This window comes from Phacochoerus africanus, chromosome 16, assembly GCF_016906955.1.
Source record: "Phacochoerus africanus isolate WHEZ1 chromosome 16, ROS_Pafr_v1, whole genome shotgun sequence".
Classification (NCBI taxonomy): domain Eukaryota; kingdom Metazoa; phylum Chordata; class Mammalia; order Artiodactyla; family Suidae; genus Phacochoerus; species Phacochoerus africanus.
The window spans coordinates 46,704,166-46,724,177 of record NC_062559.1 but is presented as its reverse complement, the minus strand read 5'-3'; the positions used below and the strand labels follow the sequence as shown (position 1 = coordinate 46,724,177).

The 20,012-nt window shown below is 44.6% G+C and overlaps 1 long non-coding RNA gene across 1 annotated transcript in view; it reads left to right on the top strand.

The window, feature by feature from the left end:
• LOC125117534 (uncharacterized) overlaps nt 1–20,012 on the top strand; it is a 79,673-nt gene that overhangs the window by 23,183 nt on the left and 36,478 nt on the right. The window lies entirely within an intron of this gene.

Sequence of the window (20,012 nt, the reverse complement as noted above, 5' to 3'; positions counted from 1 at the left end):
TATTGCAAGCTTACCTAGAATAACGTTAGGTCTGTCATATTACGGTTATGGAGGGTATTACGAACAATATCCTTCAAGGTTCAGTTCCACAGCCACCTCTTTCATGAAGCTTTTCCCTATTCCCATATGTCTAAGACATCCTCCTCCTCTGAGCTACCTCAGATTGTTGCCAAGTCGGCCCCTCACATACTCTCAGGCTATGCCGTCCAGTCCAATGGCTGTTGAGCACTTGCAGTGCGGCTGGTCTGAACTGAAATCTGCTGTGCTGTGCGATACATCCATCTTCCAGAGACTCTCTACAAATATAAAAGGACGCATTAAAAATATATCAGGAGTTCTTGTCGGCGTGGCTCAGTGTTTAACCAACCTGACGAGTATCCATGAGGACATGGGTTTGATCCCTGGCCTCGCTCGGTGGGTTAAGGATCTGGCGTTGTGGTGAGTTGTGGTGTAGGTTGCAGACACGGCTCGGAACCTGCATTGCTGTGGCTGTGGCGTAGGCCAGCAGCTACAGCTCCGATTGGACCCCTAGCCTGGGAACTTCCATAAGCTGCGGCTGCGGCCCTAAAAAAAACCCCCAAAATTACATTATATTTTAATTTTTCTAATATTTTAATATTTATTGATTACATGTTGAAATGATAATATTTGGACATATTAGGTTAAATAAAATATATTTTTGAAATTAATTTCACCTAATCCTTTTTAGTTAAAATTGTATGCGCAAATTTCATTATATTTCTATTGGAGAACACTATTCTTTTTTTTTTTTCTGTCTTTTTGTCTTTTCTAGGGCCACTCCCACAGCATATGGAGGTTCCCAGGCTAGGGGTCTAATCAGAGCTGTAGCCTCCAGCCTACACCACAGCCACAGCAACGCAGGATCCGAGCCGCGTCTGTGACCTACACCACAGCTCACGGCAACGCCGGATCCTTAACCCACTGAGTGAGGCCAGGGATCGAACCCACAACCTCATGGCTCCTAGTCGGATTCGTTAGCTACTGAGCCATGACAGGAACTTCGAAGAACACTGTTCTAAGGTAAAATTATTTTTAACAGTTGTTCTAATTATAAAATGTAATTCCTATTCATGATATAAAGTTGGGAAAGTGTAGAAAAATACAGGGTAAAAAAAGAAAGTCTTTTTATCCCACTTCTCAGGAAGAAACACTAATGTATATCTTCTATGATTTTTTATTTTTAAACCATATTTTTGTGAATATATATTTTTGACAAAATATTTTTTTGCAAAATCAGGATTATCTGAATATTTTGTTGACTGCCTTTTCATTTAAGATAGCATAAGTTTTTTTCTATTTCATTAAATATTCTTCAACTGCTTCATTTTTAATGGCTTAAGTAAGTGTCCTATTTCTGAATATACCATATCTTATTCAGCCAATCTGTAAATGTGCCAGAGATCAGCTAGGTGCTCCCCAATCCTGTTTCCTCTTCTTGGGCATAGTGGTTGATTACCTTTCCCAGTGTTCCTTGCAGTTAGTTGTGGTCACATGACCAGGTTCTGCCCAATAGAATGTGGTCAGAACGATGTAATTCATATCCCACCCATAATAAATCCAGGCACCTCTCTTTGCTCTCTCTCTTTATTCATCTGTTGGATGAATACAGGGATCTACATAAGGACGTGGGGATTCTGAAAGACAGTACAAGACAAGAGGAGGCAGCACGCCTCAATCACTACATGAAAGGCTGCCAAACAACCATCTCCAACTGTTTCATGAGAGAAAAACTACTTTTCTGTGATTTGATATTGTTTGCTAGAGCAAGCTAGTAACTAGTGTGTAACTCCCTTAACACCTAGTATTGGACATTTGGATTACTTCCCATTTTTGTTATTATAATCTGTATTTTTAGAATAAATTCCCAGAAGTAGAATCTCAGGGTCAAGGATATGTATATTTTCATGACTTTTGGAAACTTGGCAAAGTTCCTTTCAGACTTCTTATATTCCTTACTGGATGGGAAGCCATTGGAGGCATTTCACTTTGCTTCTAAATATCTCGTAGGTCATAGGTATGTGTTAAGTATTAAGCAAATTCAAATATGCTCAAAATACATATGCACAAAGAAATATTGTTATTTTCAAAATAATGACTTTGAAGTCTAGATTTTAGTAACTGCATGAATTGTATAGGCACTTTCAAGAAACAAAGGTTATAGACAAATGGTGGCAAGTAACATCTTGTGCTTGGCTATGAACTGCTATTAAAAAGAAGATGCTTTTAGTTTTCTAGCTGTCATGGATAGAGTCAGTCTAGCTGCTATTAAAAAGAAGATGCTTTTAGTTTTCTAGCTGTCATGGATAGAGTCATACCTCCCCCAGTATGGGTTGCTGATATCCATTTGGCTACTTACAATTTTTTTGCATCTTTTCGTTCCTCCATAGATTCTCTGTATGAATCTCACTGTATATATCTGTGCTATGCCTTTTTTCATGTATTAAAATTGGTGATTTCTTTGTAACTACTTTTAGCCCCTACAGAGACACAAACTTCAGATTAGGAGGTGAAGGTAAAACTAAAAGATTATTAAATTTCTTTCCAAATCTAAAATTCCATGTGATCGGTTCTGCAAGGAAATGGATACGATTATCTGGTATGAGCCTACTCTGGAAGAAATCACAGACCTGCCCAGAGGCTAAATTTCAATCTGCTGGGAGTTTAATTTCCTAGAATCCCAAGAAGTAACAATAGCTTATCTTTCAACCACAAACCAGGGCTGGTTCTTCATGTTAAAATCATTGAAATAACTTCAGCTCCTCATTATTCAACAATCCAAATTTATGTCCAGATTCTTTCAGAATATTATTTCACTTTGAGTGAAGTTGAAGTTTTTAGTCCTTAGGATGCTGAGAACAGCAAAAACCTGGATTTTAGTTCTCCTGTAACAAAGACATTTTCGTGTTATTCTAGCAAGAACCTCTATTGAGTACAATGAGAAAACATGGTACATTTGAAGTAAGTGCAGCCACCATGGCTCTTGAACTTATTTATGGAAACTTTATTCATGGCTGAGACACAATGACCACGGAGGGCTAAGGAAAAAAAATCCTGTTATATCATGTCTTGACAGAAGTTTAAGTTATAGACACATAGACTCCAGAACACCTTAAAGATAACAGACCAGCTAAAAGATTAAAAAAATTATCTTTCTATTTGATCAAAACAACTTGCTGGGTTTGTTTTCTCTGGCCGCATGGACCTGACTGCCCAACTATTTAGTGTCACAAAGACACTCTTCATTATGGAGGATGAAGAAGGGCAGAGAATTTTGCAATGAAACCTCATTCCTTGGATAGGTCAGGAAGGGATGGGCTTTGGGGGAACAAGGCTGCTGGCCATAAACATTTCTTTGTTTTGTTCGAAAGTGTTGGACTCTTCTCTGGTTATATGATGAGCTTTAAACTGCAAACCCCTCATCTTCTCAGACTGGCCCAGTGTCAGGGTTCTGAGTGGGGGGCGACATCTACCAACTTCCTTTGTAAACTCTTTCCCGCCTCCCCGGTCTTCCCTTTTCCCCCTTCCCCCCTCGCCCTCTCCCCTCTCTTTCCCTCCCTCCCTCTCTCTCATTCTTGCAGGCTCCTTTAAGGCCAAGGCTAAGAAAAGCCTCTTTGGTCTTTGAGATTCCAACAGACCAAAGAGCACTAGAACTAAAACATGATACATGAGAAAACGAGGCACAAAGAAGAAAAGAATTATCTTATTTCCTGAGTTGACTATCTTCTGCTACCCTACCTCTCCTACCAGAATGGAAAGTCCGTGAACCCAGGGATCTCATTCTCCAGGGCCTAAACATGCCTGGTATATAAAGAGTGCTCAAAAAAAAAAAAAAACCAACCAACCAACAAACAAACAAAAATATATATATATATGAAATACAGATAGAAGAGGAGAGCCACGAAATTCATACTGGAGAAATTTTTACAGAAAAACAAAATTGTCAGATCTTCCACCACCCGTGGTCAGTATTTATCAACCACCTATAATACGCTAGATGCAACACCCAAGATAGAAACAATAGCAGAATGAGACTTCAACCATTATCTAGGCAGTAAGCAGGTTTCTGGCTGAGAGCAGCGTATACCTGAGGAACTGATCTCGAAACAAGGGCAGGGAAATACTAATTGGCAGTAAAGTGACGCGTGTGCCTTTCACTAGGGGCCTGAGCCACTTCCCCATCTCCATGTCACTGTGCGGGATGAGAACCGCCACCCAAAGTCGGAGCAAATGACACTCCAGATTTTCTGTGCCATCTAGTATACAGTTTAAAGTAATATAGTATCCCTGAAACTTTTTAAAAATAGGGTAGCATTCCATGAACCCATTTTGCACTGAGTTCATCATGAGTGAGACGGAAAAGAGGGCTTGATTGGACAGCTCGGGGGACAAAGGATGGAGGCGAAGTAGAATTCTTCTTTATTGGGGAGGAATTGGGTCCGCAAAAATCATATTGCTTTTCTTTTTGCCCCTGTGATTGGGGATTCTTTTCCCATTCGTGGACAGGCACCCAGTGCTTGGCTCTTGGTGGGTATTGAGTAGATTTAGCATTTATTTAGGTTGATAAAATCCTCCAGCTCGGGGTTGAGCAGCTATTCCCAAAAGGCTTTTCCTACCCTCTAGAGGAAGAAAGACCCATTGTTCTTCCAGTCTCTGTCTTTGTCCTGGCCACCTTCATTCTGGCCTTAGCTGCAGAAGGTAGTCGGGAAAACGACTGCCCCAATCAGAATCTTTAAGATCTCTCCAGAAGGTGTCTACAACTGGAATTTCCTCATTACTTTAATGTCCTTCTAGTCATAGTTTCATGGGCCTATTATGTGTAAATTAGAAACACATTATTCCACCAGCAAAGCTTTTCTTTCAAATGCATAGAATTTTATAACCTGTCACAATCTATTAAATTCCGAATTGTTTGTACTGAACCTGACTTTTTTCTGTAAGAAGATGTCAAAGGATCTTAATTTCAGCTAATTCTGGCAACCAAAACGAGTCTCCTCTACTTAATAGCTGGCAGTGGTCTCTGCAGTAAAATGCTTCCAGGAACAATTGGAAATTACTAAGATAATGGTGTGTTTCTTTAGATTAGTATCACTTCTGATATGTGAAGCTTTTGCCAATTCAAAGCTCCCTTGCTGTCTTTTAAAAACTGAATTTCCTGAAAAGTTCTTAAATATTAAGAAGGGTTGACGTAAGTAGACAAGAAGACAGAAAACAGGAAAGCTAATGGACAGACTGTGAGTGACCTGTAGAGGGTTCTAGAATTTCATATGGGCTATTTCCAAATAAGGAAAAACTTGGCAGGCATGAGTTAAAAATTCTCTTTAGTTTGTCCCTCTTTTAGAGGCTGATGTTATTTTTATTACTATGGCTTTTTTGCTTCATGGCCATCAGTTGGAATATTTCTAGGGATGATAAGCTTTGGGTGGGAAAAGCATCATTTCCTTTCCAGCCAGCTCATAAAGTGTAATATAAGCTCAGCGCTGGAGTGACGAGTTTGGCATTCTGCATCTAATCTCTGCCTTTGGCTATTAACACATGTATCAAACACCAAGGAGATGTTGGCCAAACCAAGAAAAGCTCTATGCTTAATAATAATAATAGCTAATAATAATTAAATGCCAATAAGTGCTTTATATGTTCTATCTTATTTAATCTGTTAAAAAAAAAAAAAGCCTATGAGGAGTTCCCTGGTAGCATGGTGGGTTAAGGATCTGGCGTTGCCACTGTTGTGGCTTAGGTCACTGCTGTGGTGTGGGTTTGATCCCTGGCCTGGGCATTTCTCTATGGCTCAGGCACAGCCAAAAAAAAAAAGAAAAGAAAAAAGAAAGGTGCTTATGAGGCAGATTGTGTTATTATTCCCATCTTACCCTAAGGCTAAAGAGAGAGAGTTCACATTTAAACCCAAGTCACCCTTTAAAATTTGAAGGTTATGTTTTAAAATTTTATTTTAGAAAAGTCCATCACTTTCTCCAGAATGAGCTGGCCTGGGTCATAAAGAGGTTCCAGCCCTGGAACTTCCTTATTGCTACTTCTAGGCCTCCTTCTGTTTAGGTTGCCACAGAACTTTCGTTCTCCGTCAGGTAGAGGTGGTGTGTGACTAAAGACCTTCCTAAAGGAGACAAGGCGCCGTGTTGGAGGCAGCATTACAGACAGATCCTCCAGGTTGTCCATTCATTTGACGGGGGGAAGAACTGCTCAAATCGTTGAGTTATCTTAGCACTGTGCCCAGGAAGTTTTAGACAAAAACTTAGTTTCTGTGAATCCATCAGTCCAGCGCTTTGGTCCTCTGTACACAAACCATTTGATTGATGTTTTTACTTTCCTCTGATTTTTTTTTTTTTTAACGCTATATGGTTGTGCTTGCTTATATTTCCTATTTCTATTTGACAAATCCTGTCTGAACAGCTTTTACCTTGTAATAGAGCCATCTTACCAATTACGCTCATGGGACTAGCAAACATGGCAGTGCTTAAGTATTAATAATAAAAATATTATTATTAATAATACTAATTATTATTAATTATGGCGCAGTGCGTAAAAGGTACTGTATTGTCTTTGTGACAGCATGAGTTTGATCCCTGGCCGGGCGTGGTGGGTTAGGGATCCAGCATTGCTGCAGCTGTGGCTCAGATTTGATCCCTGGCCTAGGAACTTTCATATGTTCCAGGTGTGGCCAAAAAAGAAAAAAATAATCAGAGTTCCTGTCGTGGCACAGCGGAAACGAATCCGACTAGGAACCATGAGGTTGTGGGTTCGGTCCCTGGCCTTGCTCAGTGGCTCATCTTCCTGCCACCCCTTGATTCCTTCTGAGCATCTGTGTGTGTGTGCTATTGAAGTGTTGCTGACAATTTGTACAAAATATGGGAGTGGGGTGAGGAGTCGCTGTAAAATGATCACTTTCTCTTAAATCTCTGAACAATTAACTTTGGAAACCCAAATTATGGGCTTGGTTAAGTTGAGCATATATTTCTGTGGAATTGCACTCCTCATTGACTTCAGGGCATTTACATTTCAAAACTCTTAAAAACTGAGCTCAGTAGTCACTAAGACAGACAGAAATGTCTCCTTTGAATGATACCGAAAGCTCTAGCAGAAGTCTCCTAACATACATGCCTATAAGGGCTCTTTTCTGCCATCCACCTGCTTGAGCAGAGGCTCTCAGCCTGGCACACAACCACACAATCACCCAGAGAGCTGTAAAAGTCAAGATTTTCAGAGTTCCTGTTGTGGCTCAGGGGTAACAAACCCAACTAGTATCCATGGGGATGCAGGTTCGATCCCCAGCCCTGCTCAGTGGGTTAAGGTTCCAGCGTTGCCATGAGCTGTGGTGTAGGTTACAGGTGTGGCTTGGATCTGGCATTGCTGTAGCTATGGTGTAGGCCAGCAGCTGCAGCTCCAATTCAACCCCTAGCCTGGGAACCTCCATATGCCACAGGTGTAACTCTAAAAAGCAAAAAAAAAAAAAAGGTTTCTGAGCTCTATCCTCGGAGTTTCTAAGTCCTTAAGTCTGGGAGGGAGCCTAAGAATTTTCATTTCTAGCAGGTTCCCAGGTGCTATTGATGTTGCTGGTCCAGGGACCACATTTTGAGAACCATTGCTGTAAACAAATGTTTCTCACAAGTGCCAAGTGCAGATGTGAACAGACTGAAGCAGTCTGCAAGAAGATAAGTGCAGAAACTGAAAGGAAGTGTTGACATTTTTTAAAACTTGACATTGCCATGGCATCCAAGTGCATATCAGTGGGTATATCTTACAAAAAAAAAAGTATGGATAAGCTCAGGGATGTCCGATTTGCATTGTGAGTCACACATGGTACAAGCTAGATGCTAGTCTGCACAGGGAGCCTGCATTTCATTCTGTGATAGATTGAAAGTATTAAATACTGGTTTTACCATAGATAGTTTGAGAAGCATTGCTTTTTAAATAAGTCATTATGCTATAATTCCTCATTTAAAAAAAAAAAAAAGAGGTTGGAGTTTCCTTTGTGGCTCAGCAGTTAACAAACTGGACTGGGATTCATGAGGATGTGGGTTCGATCCCTGGCTTCGCTCAGTGGGTTAAGGATCCAGCATTGCTGTGAGTTGTGGTATAAATCACAGACACGGCTTGGATCCTGTGTGGCTGTGGCTGTGATGTAGGCTAGCTGCTGAAGCTCTGATTTGACCCCTAGCCTGGAAACCTCCACATGCCGCAGGTGTGGCCCTAAAAAGAAAAAGCCAAAAAAAAAAAAAGGTTAACACAAATGAGTCAGGGCCTCCCCTCTGATATAGTATAGGCCAGTTGGGAGATAAAAGGGGCCTGGTACTCTGTACTTGGGGAAGCCCAGGGGAAACAGACAAGGCTGTAGAGAAGGCCCCTGAGTGTGACACCACACATCAGGCTTTTTTGAGGCTGGAGGTCTATCAGAGAAATGGACCAGTCAGAATTTAAGATGCCCAGTTCTCTGCAAGGGTCACATTAGGTAAGCAGGAAGGTTGGCTACTTCTCGGTGAGGTCAACATTGGATCCGTCAATTACAGGCAGCTAAGGAGGCTGAGACCCAATGCAGAAGATTCTAAGCTATTACAGATTCATCTGAATCCCAGGTCTGGAAATGGACTTCATATTTGATAGAAACTTGGGCGTGACTCATTCGTTCTGTAGGTGGAAACCAAGAGCAATCCCCTCCGTGGGTGCCCCCAGGAAAAGAGAAAGCAAAGAGAACTCATCCTCTTGATCTCAGCTATTGGGACTGGAATTTTCTTTTATCTCTTTAAACATTCTTATTAATATTTCCAATGATCTGATTGCTAGTTGTCAGTTTTCAGCTGACCCTTAAATTCTACGATCCTCTTGGGCTGGCTATCGGGAAGCTCAGTAGAACAGAACCGCCTCCATGATTTCAAAGCTTGATAAATGTGCCTCAGATTGACTGCTAAGTCTCTTCAAATGGATCTCCTGATAGCACTAGGATTTCACTAGCAGTGATTTATTTTTTAATATTTTGCACTTTAAGCTCCGATAAATTCAGTGTTCTTTCTAAGCACTTGGACAAATTCGATTGCAGTTGGAGAAGGTTAGCATTTTTACACGTTCAATATGTCAAGGCCTGATATGCAGCCGCTGTAGCTGTCGGTTTGCTTTTCTGGTCCCACTGAAGTCTGTACTTCTCTAAAGCCTTCCCTGGCTGGAGTCATCCAAGAGGAGGTTTTCGTTACTACGTATGTAGAAATAGCCATCAGCTTTGTTCAGCTGGCCTCCAATCACTCTTGAAAGAGTGATCCTAAGTGCCCCCCGGTGACTTCCTGGGGCATCATCCTTCCAGCCAGAGAACGAACTTCCCCAGAAACGTCTCAAAGGGGCTGAGACGCCGGGATGCCCCAGGCTGTTGTTAAAGGTGTGAGTTTCAAGACCATCAGCTAGAGAAGTAAAAGCACTGTCACATAGGGATACCCACCAGTCATGGGTCAGACAGATCTGGGTTTGATTCTTGCTCTATCATTTGCTTTTCATTGCAAGTAACAGAAAAGGTAATTCAAATGGTTTAGCATTGGAGTTCCCATTATGGCTTGGTGGTAACAAACCTGACTAGTATCCATGGGGACATGGGTTTGATCCCTGGCCTTGGTCAGTGGGTTAAGGATCCAGGGTTGCCCTGAGCTGTGGCATAGGTCACAGATGCGGCTCTGATCCCGCATTTCTGCGGCTGTGGTGTAGGCCGGCAGCTGCAGCTCCGATTCAACCCCTGGCCTGGGAACTTCCATATGCTGAGGGTGTAGCCCCCCCATCCCCGCCAAAAAAAGGACCCAAAAAAATAGTTTAGCAGGAAAGGAAATTTTGTTTGTTTGTTTGTTTTCTTAGCTATTTCTTGGGCCGCTCCCGTGGCATATGGAGATTCCCAGACTAGGGGGCGAATCGGAGCTGTAGCCACCAGCCTATGCCAGAGCCACAGCAACGCGGGATCCGAGCCACATCTGCAACCTACATCACAGCTCACGGCAACGCCCACTGAGCAAGGGCAGGGACCGAACCCGCAACCTCATGGTTCTAGTCGGATTCGTTAACCACTGCGCCACGACGGGAACTCCAGGAAAGGAAGTTTAATGGCTCGTTTTGGACCAGAGGCAGAGCAGACTTCTGAGTTGGTTGTTCCAGGGGCTCCTGGCGGCTGCAGACTGCAATCAGGACTTCCTCATTAGGTCCAGAAGGGAAGGAAAACCCGTTTCCCTGTCCAGTGAAGGAGAACCAGTCACTTCAATATGATTGGCTGGAGGAACACTCTGCACTGATTGGCTCCAGTCAGGTTTATCTGAGCCAATCACTGTGCATAAGGTGTAGGATTACTGTGGTTGATGTAATCCAGTTAGAGTCACTCGCTGGAGTTAAGGATGGAGCTGATGTGCCAAAAGCAAAAGTATGCTACACCCGAGAGGAGGGAGGGAGGGATGTTGGGAGACGACATTGTGTTTATGACACTGCATCTGCTACTTGCATTCCCTTGACCTGTCATTTAACCTCTCTGAACCTCAGTTTCCTCATCTACAAAGTAAAGATGACCTCGGGATCCACCCTCCCAGCCGAGGCAGAGATTAGGAATGAGGATCATAAGGAGCTTTGCCCTGTGCCTGGCACCCTGTGAGTGCTCAGTAAAGATGAGGAAGAAGGTAAACTAAGGTTGGCACCCGTAGTATTTGGACGGTACATTCTCTCACAGGCTTGTTTCAAATCCGTCTTCCCGCTTAGTGCCTGCCAGTGAAATAAATGGTAGACAACTAAGACTCTTCCCAAAGACCACTTATATGCTGACTCATCTGGATGTTGTATAGGTGAAGATACTCAAACGAGGCGGGTCTATCTCTGCATAGTTTAATAATAACAACAACAATAAAGCAAAAAAAATGAGGTAAAGAAAAGAAAATGAAGCCAGAAAAGATGGAGGAGTTACAATTTGTTGAACACTTCCGGGTGTTCTGTGAGGCGCTTTACATGAGTTGTGAGCCCTTGATGTTGGTTTTATTTTACCTGTTTGTACATGAAAAACAGAAACAGAAGTTACGGAGTTTACCAGAATCGGTAGCCATTAAATGACAAAGCCTGTGTGTGAATCCAAATTAATGTGACGCCCAAGTGCATTTTATGTTCTGTGGCCCAAAGGAGGTGCCTCACTTATTCATTCATTTCCTCGCTCACTCGCTCATTCCCTCACTCTCCGCAGTTGGCCGCTGAGCCCCGGGCCAGGCTTGGTATTGAGGGAAGGAAAGATGAATAGGATACAACAGGGCCTCAAAGAAGCAGACAGCGTCCAAGCCCTGGGATTCCAGGTTTCTTTTAGGAGTTCTCCAGGGCGAGGGTGTGCGAGGCAGCATTTTCCTCTCTTTCTCAGTCAAATGAGAGCTGTGGAATCACTCCTGATGCTGGCAGCCCAGAAGCTTCAGGCACAGCAGGCTTCCAGGCCTACAAGGCACAGGGGCTGCTCTTTCCTCCGCGTCCCTCTGCCATCTGCTGTCCTCAATGAGACTGTTTAATCTTGAGCTCTCGCAGGGCGAAGGAGGTCAGCACGTCAGAGTTCACCTTAACTCTCCATAACTCTGCTCCGGAGAAATCGTTGTTTCAGAGGAAAATGTCTGTGACTAGTCAGATTCCTCTTCATTCAGAATCTGGACTAGATGAGGAGAATGAGTCTGGCGGTTTATATTGCTGATTCTATTCAAGTCATCCAACTGTGTTGAGATGGCGTGTGCACTGGGGATTATGCAAAGTGCTGGGGATATGCAAATGGGTGTCACAGTGCCTCTGGCCTCTGGGGTGCGCAAGCTGGCGGGGCAGACAGATGCACATAGAATGTGGTGTGCATTATGGTAGGACAGTCTGGTATGCCGTGTATGGCTGAACAAGTTGTTACAATTTGCATTAAATTTTTTAAAGTCCAAACCAGTAAACATTCACCGTCCTGACCACCCTTCCTCCTGCCCCCCACTATCCACTCCCTTACCCTTTCTGCCCTAATCTCTCCTTAAGCATTTCCTTCACCCACACCTTCCCCATGATCCCAAAGCAAGGGCTGCCAAGACCAGACCTAGCATTGCAGTGGCCCTGTTTTGATTAGTCTGCATCTGAGCATAGCAATTGTTAAATACTTTGACTGTCATCTCTAAATAAAGCACATACCATGCGTTCCTAGGAGTAGAGAAATGGGAAGGAAAAGTTGGGACCGACTGAAGAGACAATACCCCCCAAAACATGCACTGATTGAACGTCTGTCTCCTTGGACCTCTGGCCATGCTTCAGTCATGCTCCCCAGAACTTTCCCAAAGTCTTCTGCCTTTAGCCCCATCCTGGGGTCATCCAGCTCTGAGTCCCAGAGAAGCTACTTATCACTGCAGTCAGTGGGAAGAAGTAAATATGGGACATAAATACAGAGCTCCAAGAAGTTAGAGTCTCTCTCCTGGGAATCACCTTCACTGTCCTCTGAATTGTTGGTTTGGTTACTCTGGGAATAAAAGGCTCTTAGTTTGGTTTTGGTAGGAATGAAGGACTCAACAACCAGACGGCTGGATCCTTTCAGCGGATGATTGGAACTCTATCCTTTAGGATGTTTCTGGCTACTAGTTTAAAAAAAAAAAAAAACTGACTTGAACAAAAGAGGAAATTCAAAAGACGAACAGTACCCACGCTCCTATCTCATAGTCAGGAGTGGGTCCTGTGTTCACTCCTGTTCAGTGGCCAGTGAAGAGATTGCAGCTGCCATTGCTGGCTTGTTCAGTCAACCCCTCGAGTTGGATCGGGATCCCAACTTGGCATTTGCCAGCAAATGCATGTTAGTGGGCAAGCAGACGTGTCTGCTCCTGGAAGCTCCTGGGAGGAGAAAGGCGGGATTGGAGAAGATGATGCTGGTGAGTGAGATGGGAGTGCGTCATTAGATATTACAAGCTAACAGGCAAAGGACTTTGGACTAAAGAAACCATGTTTTGAATGCCAGCGTCACCTGGGTCATGGTTTCAGTTATTAACTGCTGTGTAACAGCACCCGCCCCCAATGTGGTAGCTTAAAACAACCACCACTTGTTATTGCTCACTGGTCAACAGATCAGTTTGGTGGTTCTGCTAATCCAGGCTAGGCTCACCTGGGTGCATCTGGACGCTCAAGTGTCTGCGGGAAACTGGATGGTCTAGGATGGGCTCAGTCGGGACAGTTTCTCTCTCTCTCTGCTCTGTGTGGTCCTTCATCCTCTAGCAGGCTAGTCCGGGTTGTTCACATGACAGCCCAGCAGGTTTCTAAGAGAAAGTGCAAGTGTCAGAGGTCCAGGCTCAGAACTGATATACTGTCAGCAAAGCCTCATTTCTGTTGGCCAAAAGCAAGCCACAAGGCAAGCCAAAATCAGCAAAGTCCTGCTCCAAAGTGAGGATACTGGGAAGAGTGGAGAACTGTGACCACTCCGGCAGTCAGTCTGTCACTGTGACCTTTGCAAGACATTTCTCTTCCCTGCAGTATGGTTTCACCACCTCTCAAATGAAGCTGATAACAGTATCTACCTCCAAGTCTCATTGGAGGATTAAATGAGAAAATGCATGTAAAGTATTTCACACAGTGGTGGGCACGTAGGAAGCATTAAATAAGTATTAGCTTTTATTATGCTTGTATTTATGATTATAGCTGGTATTATCATCATCATTGTTACAGTTGTTACCATGATGACTGTGATTTTGAGTATCTGTCTGTTGGATGTGACGCCCCCTAGGATACAAGTCTAGGGAAATGGTTTGCAAAAGTCCAAAAGTCTAGGTTTATGGAAACTCTGGCTGGCTCCCCAGAAACCTGCTGATCAGGGGACAGTGATTTCAGGGAGCTCCCTCTCTGCTTCCCTATGGCTGCTTGGTGAGGGCTCGTCTCTCTGAGTTTGTGCTGCGCTGGCTGCTTGGAGCTCCCAGGGCTCCATCCTTAACTGGACCCCTCCAAGCCACTGGGGTTAGTGCTGGTCTCAACAGCAACCTCTCGTTTGGGCCAGCATGCCTCCTGGAGGAGGGGAGCGGGCGTCACTCCTGGGATGGCTGGTTTTCTGCTCCTTTTCACTGTTTGGTCTGTGCCCAGTGTCAAACCCTCTTGAGGCCGTGAGATAGCTCGGGGTGCCCAGGGCCTCGTCTCACACCTACTCCAACCCAAGCCTCCGAGAACTGAAACCAGTTGGCAACGTCTTGGAAAAGGAAATCTGCCTCTGAAGAGTCTGCGAAAGTGAAGAAGGTTGTTGTCTTTAATGGTGGTTTTGTTCACGAGGGAAAAACCTCCACACGGTGGTCCTGGCATTTCTGCGCCGCGCAGTCTCGCGAAGCGTCAAGGACCAAAGGCACAGAAGCTTCTTTCCCACGAGGCAGCCTGCTCACTTCATTTGCCACCATGGTTTTCCCATCCGCTAAGGGACGGGCCCAGACCATTTTCCTCGTATAATTCACAGTCCTTTGTAATTCGGGCTCAAAGAGAAACAACAGCTCGGCCCAGATGCCGTGGTGACGCTTTGGAGGGTGGCGCCCCCATTTCCTGTCCTTGCTCGAAACCAGTGCTGGCCCTGCTTCTGCGAGCGCCTCTTCTTTTCATCCCACACTTGCTGAGCCTGTGTCACAGCCTCTCACAATCGTCCCTTGTCCCTCCCTTTCGTCGGGTACTGTATTTCTGCCTCACAGATGTGCTGGTCTAACTGGACGCCTCCCATGGGTGATGTGGCCCAGTGACCACGGTCAGGCCTTGACTAGCTAAGTATGGCCCCACTTCAGCTGGCCAGGGCGAGGAGGGATGCTCAGTTTATGTTGTTCCTCTCTTTTCCCCGTGTTTCAGTGATGTGCTTTTGTATAGCATGTGAAATTCTGCTGACATTGAGAATTCATTTGGCCTTGAGATACTCGAACAGAGGGCGGGGGAGATCTGGTTTGTATAACTTCAAAAGCTATCCGGCAGCTTTGCCTTTTTTTCCCCCCTGAGAATTGGAAGATGGATTCTCAGGGGAGTTCTCTGGATTACACTTGACAGTCAAGTGAGCTCTTTTTGCTTAAAGAGCTTTGGTTCCATTTAGGCTGTCAGTCTCCTGCCTTTAAATGGGTGGGGTAAGGCCCGAGGCCCATTTTAAAGTTCAAATGCAAGTCTGTCACTGCATCGCAGACCTAGAGCATCTGACTTCATCTCTTCATTTAGTACAGGAAGAAACTGAGGCTCAGAAACATGAAATGGCTTGTCAAGCAGCTAGTCGTATCATGTTATACCTTAAATTTCTTCCAGTAAAACAACACTGTCACATAGAGGCAGGCACTGTTCTAAGCATTTTACATGTTATCTCATGAAATCCTCATAAAGGACTCATAAACGAGGACTTGTTGCTGTCATTCTCCTTTCATATGAGGAAACTGAGGCACAGAGAGGTTAAGTAACTTGTCCAAGGTCACACAGTACCAAACAGCAGAGCTAGGATTTAAACCCAGGTAGCTTTCCTTAAGAATTCCCATTAGACCATTCTCTTCCTCTGTTCTAAGACCTCTTTAAGCTGCCCCTTTGCTTATAAAACAGGGCCCCAAACTCTTTGCTTTGCAACATAAGGCCCTCTACGATCCTGCCCTCCTGACTTTCTCAGCATCGTTTCAGCCACTCCCCAAAATATAGCCCAGTGTTGGGAAAGGCTGTCTTCTGCACAGTCCCTGCTCAGCCATGGAAGAATGGGCCCTGGGCCTGGAGCCCTCTCTGCCAAGTCCGCACAGCCTGCACTGGCTTATCGCCTTGGTGGGACTAGCTTCACCTGTTCCGGACTCAGCATACGCTCCTCGGTTCTGCTTAAGCCGAGCGTCCATGACCCTCAGGCACACTCCCAGCCGCTGTACTGCAGATGCCCCCCCAGGAAGGGACCCCGCTATCTCCCACGGCACCACGCGGGACAGCGCAGTCACACGCCCAGCTCTGCCGCAGGGTGGATCCGCAAGCTATAGGGGACCAGACACAAGGCAAGGGCCCGGATCTTCTCCACGCCCTCATGCTCCTCTTGCCCCAAGTGGCCGCTGTGCCATCTGAGACTGGTGTGTAGATGCCGTCTGTTCTTAGAGACCTAGAATCATGCACTGGTCTCCTCCCGGCCTGGCACTTACGCCTTTTAATCTTGGCTGCAACCACGATGTAGTCCAACCTGAGGCTCAGCCCGACCGCCCAGTGATTGGCCAAACACCAGGTGTATTGAGGACTATGGTTTGGCTACTGAGAGGCATCCACCCTTCCCAGGGCACAACTGTGGTTTTCTTCTGGGGAGATTCTCTTGGCTCCGGGAGAAGGCATGCGACCCAGGCCTGGAAAATTAGAACATCTCATTGCAGTTAAGAACTGGGCGGGTGGTAATATCAGAGCCCATGAGCTGGAAAGTGACTTCTGCTTTTACTGTCAAGAAGAAGCAAGAGTTTCTTTCCCATGAGGGCTCTTGGAGGTGAGGATGCACTTTGGAGTTATTGGCAGCCAACGGGTTATTATGCCAACTCAAACTTTCTTATCTTCCCGGCTGAGCTCTGTCCTATCCCATTTTCTTTCTTTTTTTTTTTTAATTTTTAAATGATTTTTTTTCCCATCGTAGCTGGTTTATAGTGTTCTGTCAGTAAGGTGACAGTCTACTGTACAGTACAGTCTACTGTACAGCAAGGTGACCCAGTCACACATACATATATACATTCTTTTTTTGTCCTATTCCATTTTCTGATGTTATATTCACCACCCAGGGTTCAAGTGATGGACAACAGAGCAATAGCTCCCTGACGGCCCAGACATGAATCAAGGCGGGAGGAAAATATGCAAAGAAAGGGCCAGATACCACTCCCTGGGTTAGGTGGCACTCGAACCAAATGTACGGGCTCTTACATAGGGAGCCTGCTGGCAAATGACAAGAGGAGCTGAAGTGCATATGTTCAGTCCACACAGCAGTTGCTTACGCAGGAACTCTCTGGATTCATGTGAGCCAGGTACAATAGGGTTTGCAGCTGCCGTTGTTCCCTTCCTCAGTTGCGTCTGAACCTCACATCCCTGCAATACTGAAACAGCTTCAGGATATTGTGAATCAAATACTGTGAACACTGGGAGTTTCGTATTGAATAATGAGCCATGTTTTTCTTTGGTGACATATGTAACGTTTTGTGGTATGACCGTGTTAAGAGGCAATAGTGGTTTTAATAAGGAAACTCCTGCAAGATAGTACCTAAATATTATATATGAGATATATTTCATATGCATAATTCCAACATACTTATACATCAGATCATGGAATATATTCAGAAACTATAAGTGATAACTGTATTCTCTAAGCCAGTTATTTCAAATGCCAGTTCGCAATGAACCTTTCATGGACCCAGGAAAATAAGGACAATGATATTGCGCGTGCGCGCGCGTGCGTGTTGTGTGCGTGTGAGTGAACACCTGTGTGTGGAGAGAGAGAGATTATAAATTTTTGAATGTTCTTTCTCGAAAGAAATGTCATTTATTCAACAACTATAAGCTCTTTCTCTTAATTTATATCAAGGGCAAAAAGAAAAGTCAAGAAGTATCCTTTCTTCTATGAAATAATAGTGCTTGTCATATTGAGAAAGTCTCTGATACTAGATTTCAGTGTCCTCAACTTTCTGGCATTTTACTAGATTCTTGGTTTACTTGTTTTATTTAATTAGCTCATTCAAAAGCTAAGCAACCTCTGTCTCACCTCACTGAGAAGAAGTTCCACGCCCTCAACCCTCCGGTCCAGAACCTCTGCCTAGAGCTGGTGGGGCTGAGCCCTGTCAGATTGCAGAGACCTCTGTCTATTCAGCAGCTTCTTCTTTTTTCTTTTTTCCTTTCTTTTTCGTTTTTTTTGTTTTTTTGGGCCGCACCTGTGCCACTTGGAGGTTCCCAGGTTAGGGGTGGAATCGAAGCTGCAGCTGCCAGCCACAGCCACAGCCACAGCGATGCCAGATCTGAGCTGCATCTGTGACCTACACCACAGCTCACAGCAACGCTGGAACCTTAACCCACGGAGCAAGGCCAGGGATCGAACCTGAGTCCTCATGGATACCAGTTGTGTTCATTAACCACTGAGCCACAACGGGAACTCACTAGCAGCTTCTTTATCAGAACCTTGCTTTCCACACAGGGTTTTCATGTTCTACCACAGCCCACAGTGGGCCTAGTCCTGACATGGCCTCACAGGAAGTGATCATACTCCAAATTACCTCCACTTTTCCACCCTTCTGGCGCTGGGTCTCAGCTCATAGTGGGAGGGAAGGCATGGGCAGCTGTGAGACGTCACTGCAATACATCTCTCGTTATACAACAGGATGCTAATTACTCCAAGGGGTAATTTCCTATCATGGAATTTCAGGCAGTGAGGCCAATATGGTGAAGAATTCCAGACAGTGTGAGACAGCTAGTCTTGAGCATTTTAAGTTAGAACTATCGGTTGGCCCTCCTAAATGTCTGTCCTTGACCTGACCAGAATGCTGGAAATACCACGGCAGTGGTCTGCTGAGGTCGCAGGAAACTCAGCCCTTCCCATGAAGTCAGAAATAGAATTCATTCAAGTGTCTGTGAAGGAAATGGATTTAAGGAATAATGGTCATCTGCTGGTTATAATTATGTATTTCTTCTGTCTCCTTTCACTTCACTCTCTTCATAATGCCATCTCCCTTTTCACTCTCAATTCTTTATCTTCCTCTTGCTACAAAACATTTTATCCACACAGCTGAAAAATGTATTTAGTTTGTATATCCACACGTCGATATAGTCTGTAGGTTCTGTGATCTCTCGTGCAATTAGGGGAATGGATTTTTATTTATTTTTTTTAAGCTTTTTAAAATGTCAAGATTTATTAAGGTATAATTTACATATAATAAAGTACAATTGGATTAGTTTTGACAAATGCATATAGTTTTGGAACCATCACTGTGGTGCAGATAAAAATATTTTCATCACTCCAAAAACATGCATCAGGGCCCTTTGCAGCCAATCTCCTTCCCTATGCCCCAGGAATGGATTTTTAAAATGTTAAAAGGAAAAACTAGCAGGAGATCAAGGACTCTGGGCTAAAAACATAGCAAGTCTTATTAAAATAGTAATCTTCAAATTGTCTCTTGAAAACTTAGGGAATAGCCACCAGAGATCCAAAGAGAAGGAAGAATGTGTGGAGAAAAGAACCAAGCAATATGACTTGGGGAACCCATGGAGATAGAGTATCCAGGGAAATGTTTGCTCTTCTTAAGGGGTTCAGTTGTACGAGAATGAAAATCCGTGCTTGTCTTGGGAGATGTGTGCATTTAGGACAACAGAATGTCCAACCTTCAAGCTGTTGAGGAGGTTCAAGTACATGAGCCCATATTCACCCAAGTATGTTTTATATGCCACTCCCACCAACAGCACTGCTCTCCCATGGGGCTGGGGATGGCAGTGCCACCATTCATTGTGCTGTGAAAAGTCCTTTTCCGCTTCTTCACTTCTCAGACTCGGGCATGTGTACAGACGGAAGCAGAATATAGGATTCCTCCTCAATGCTCACTTCCGTAGTTGGTCAGGAAGCCCAGCTTGGCAGTCACAGCTGCCTCTTCCACCACCCCGACCACAGTCCCCCTGTCTTTTGTCAGCAACCCCCCGACCCTGAGAGGTTCCTTATCTGATGGCATCACCAAACCTTTGGTCCGGGATGATCCGAGAGCTTGATGGGCTCGCCTTTACCGGGTCGCCTCAGTTCCCCATCATCGGGAAGTTTGGGGGCAGACCCCAGTGAATTCCTTGAGTTCTAAACAGCATCCTTCCTGGCCCATCACCCAGTTCAATCTTATCGAATGTCATTATCTCCCATCCTTTTGGTATGATGATGTTTGCTTACCCATCTTTGTAGCTTGGATAGAAAGGCAGATACAGATATAAATTTAAAAAGCCTGGAGTTCCCATCATGGCTCAGCGGTTAACCAATCTGACTAATATCCATGAGGACGCAGGTTTGATCCCTGGCCTTGATCAGTGGGTTAAAGATCTGGCCTTAC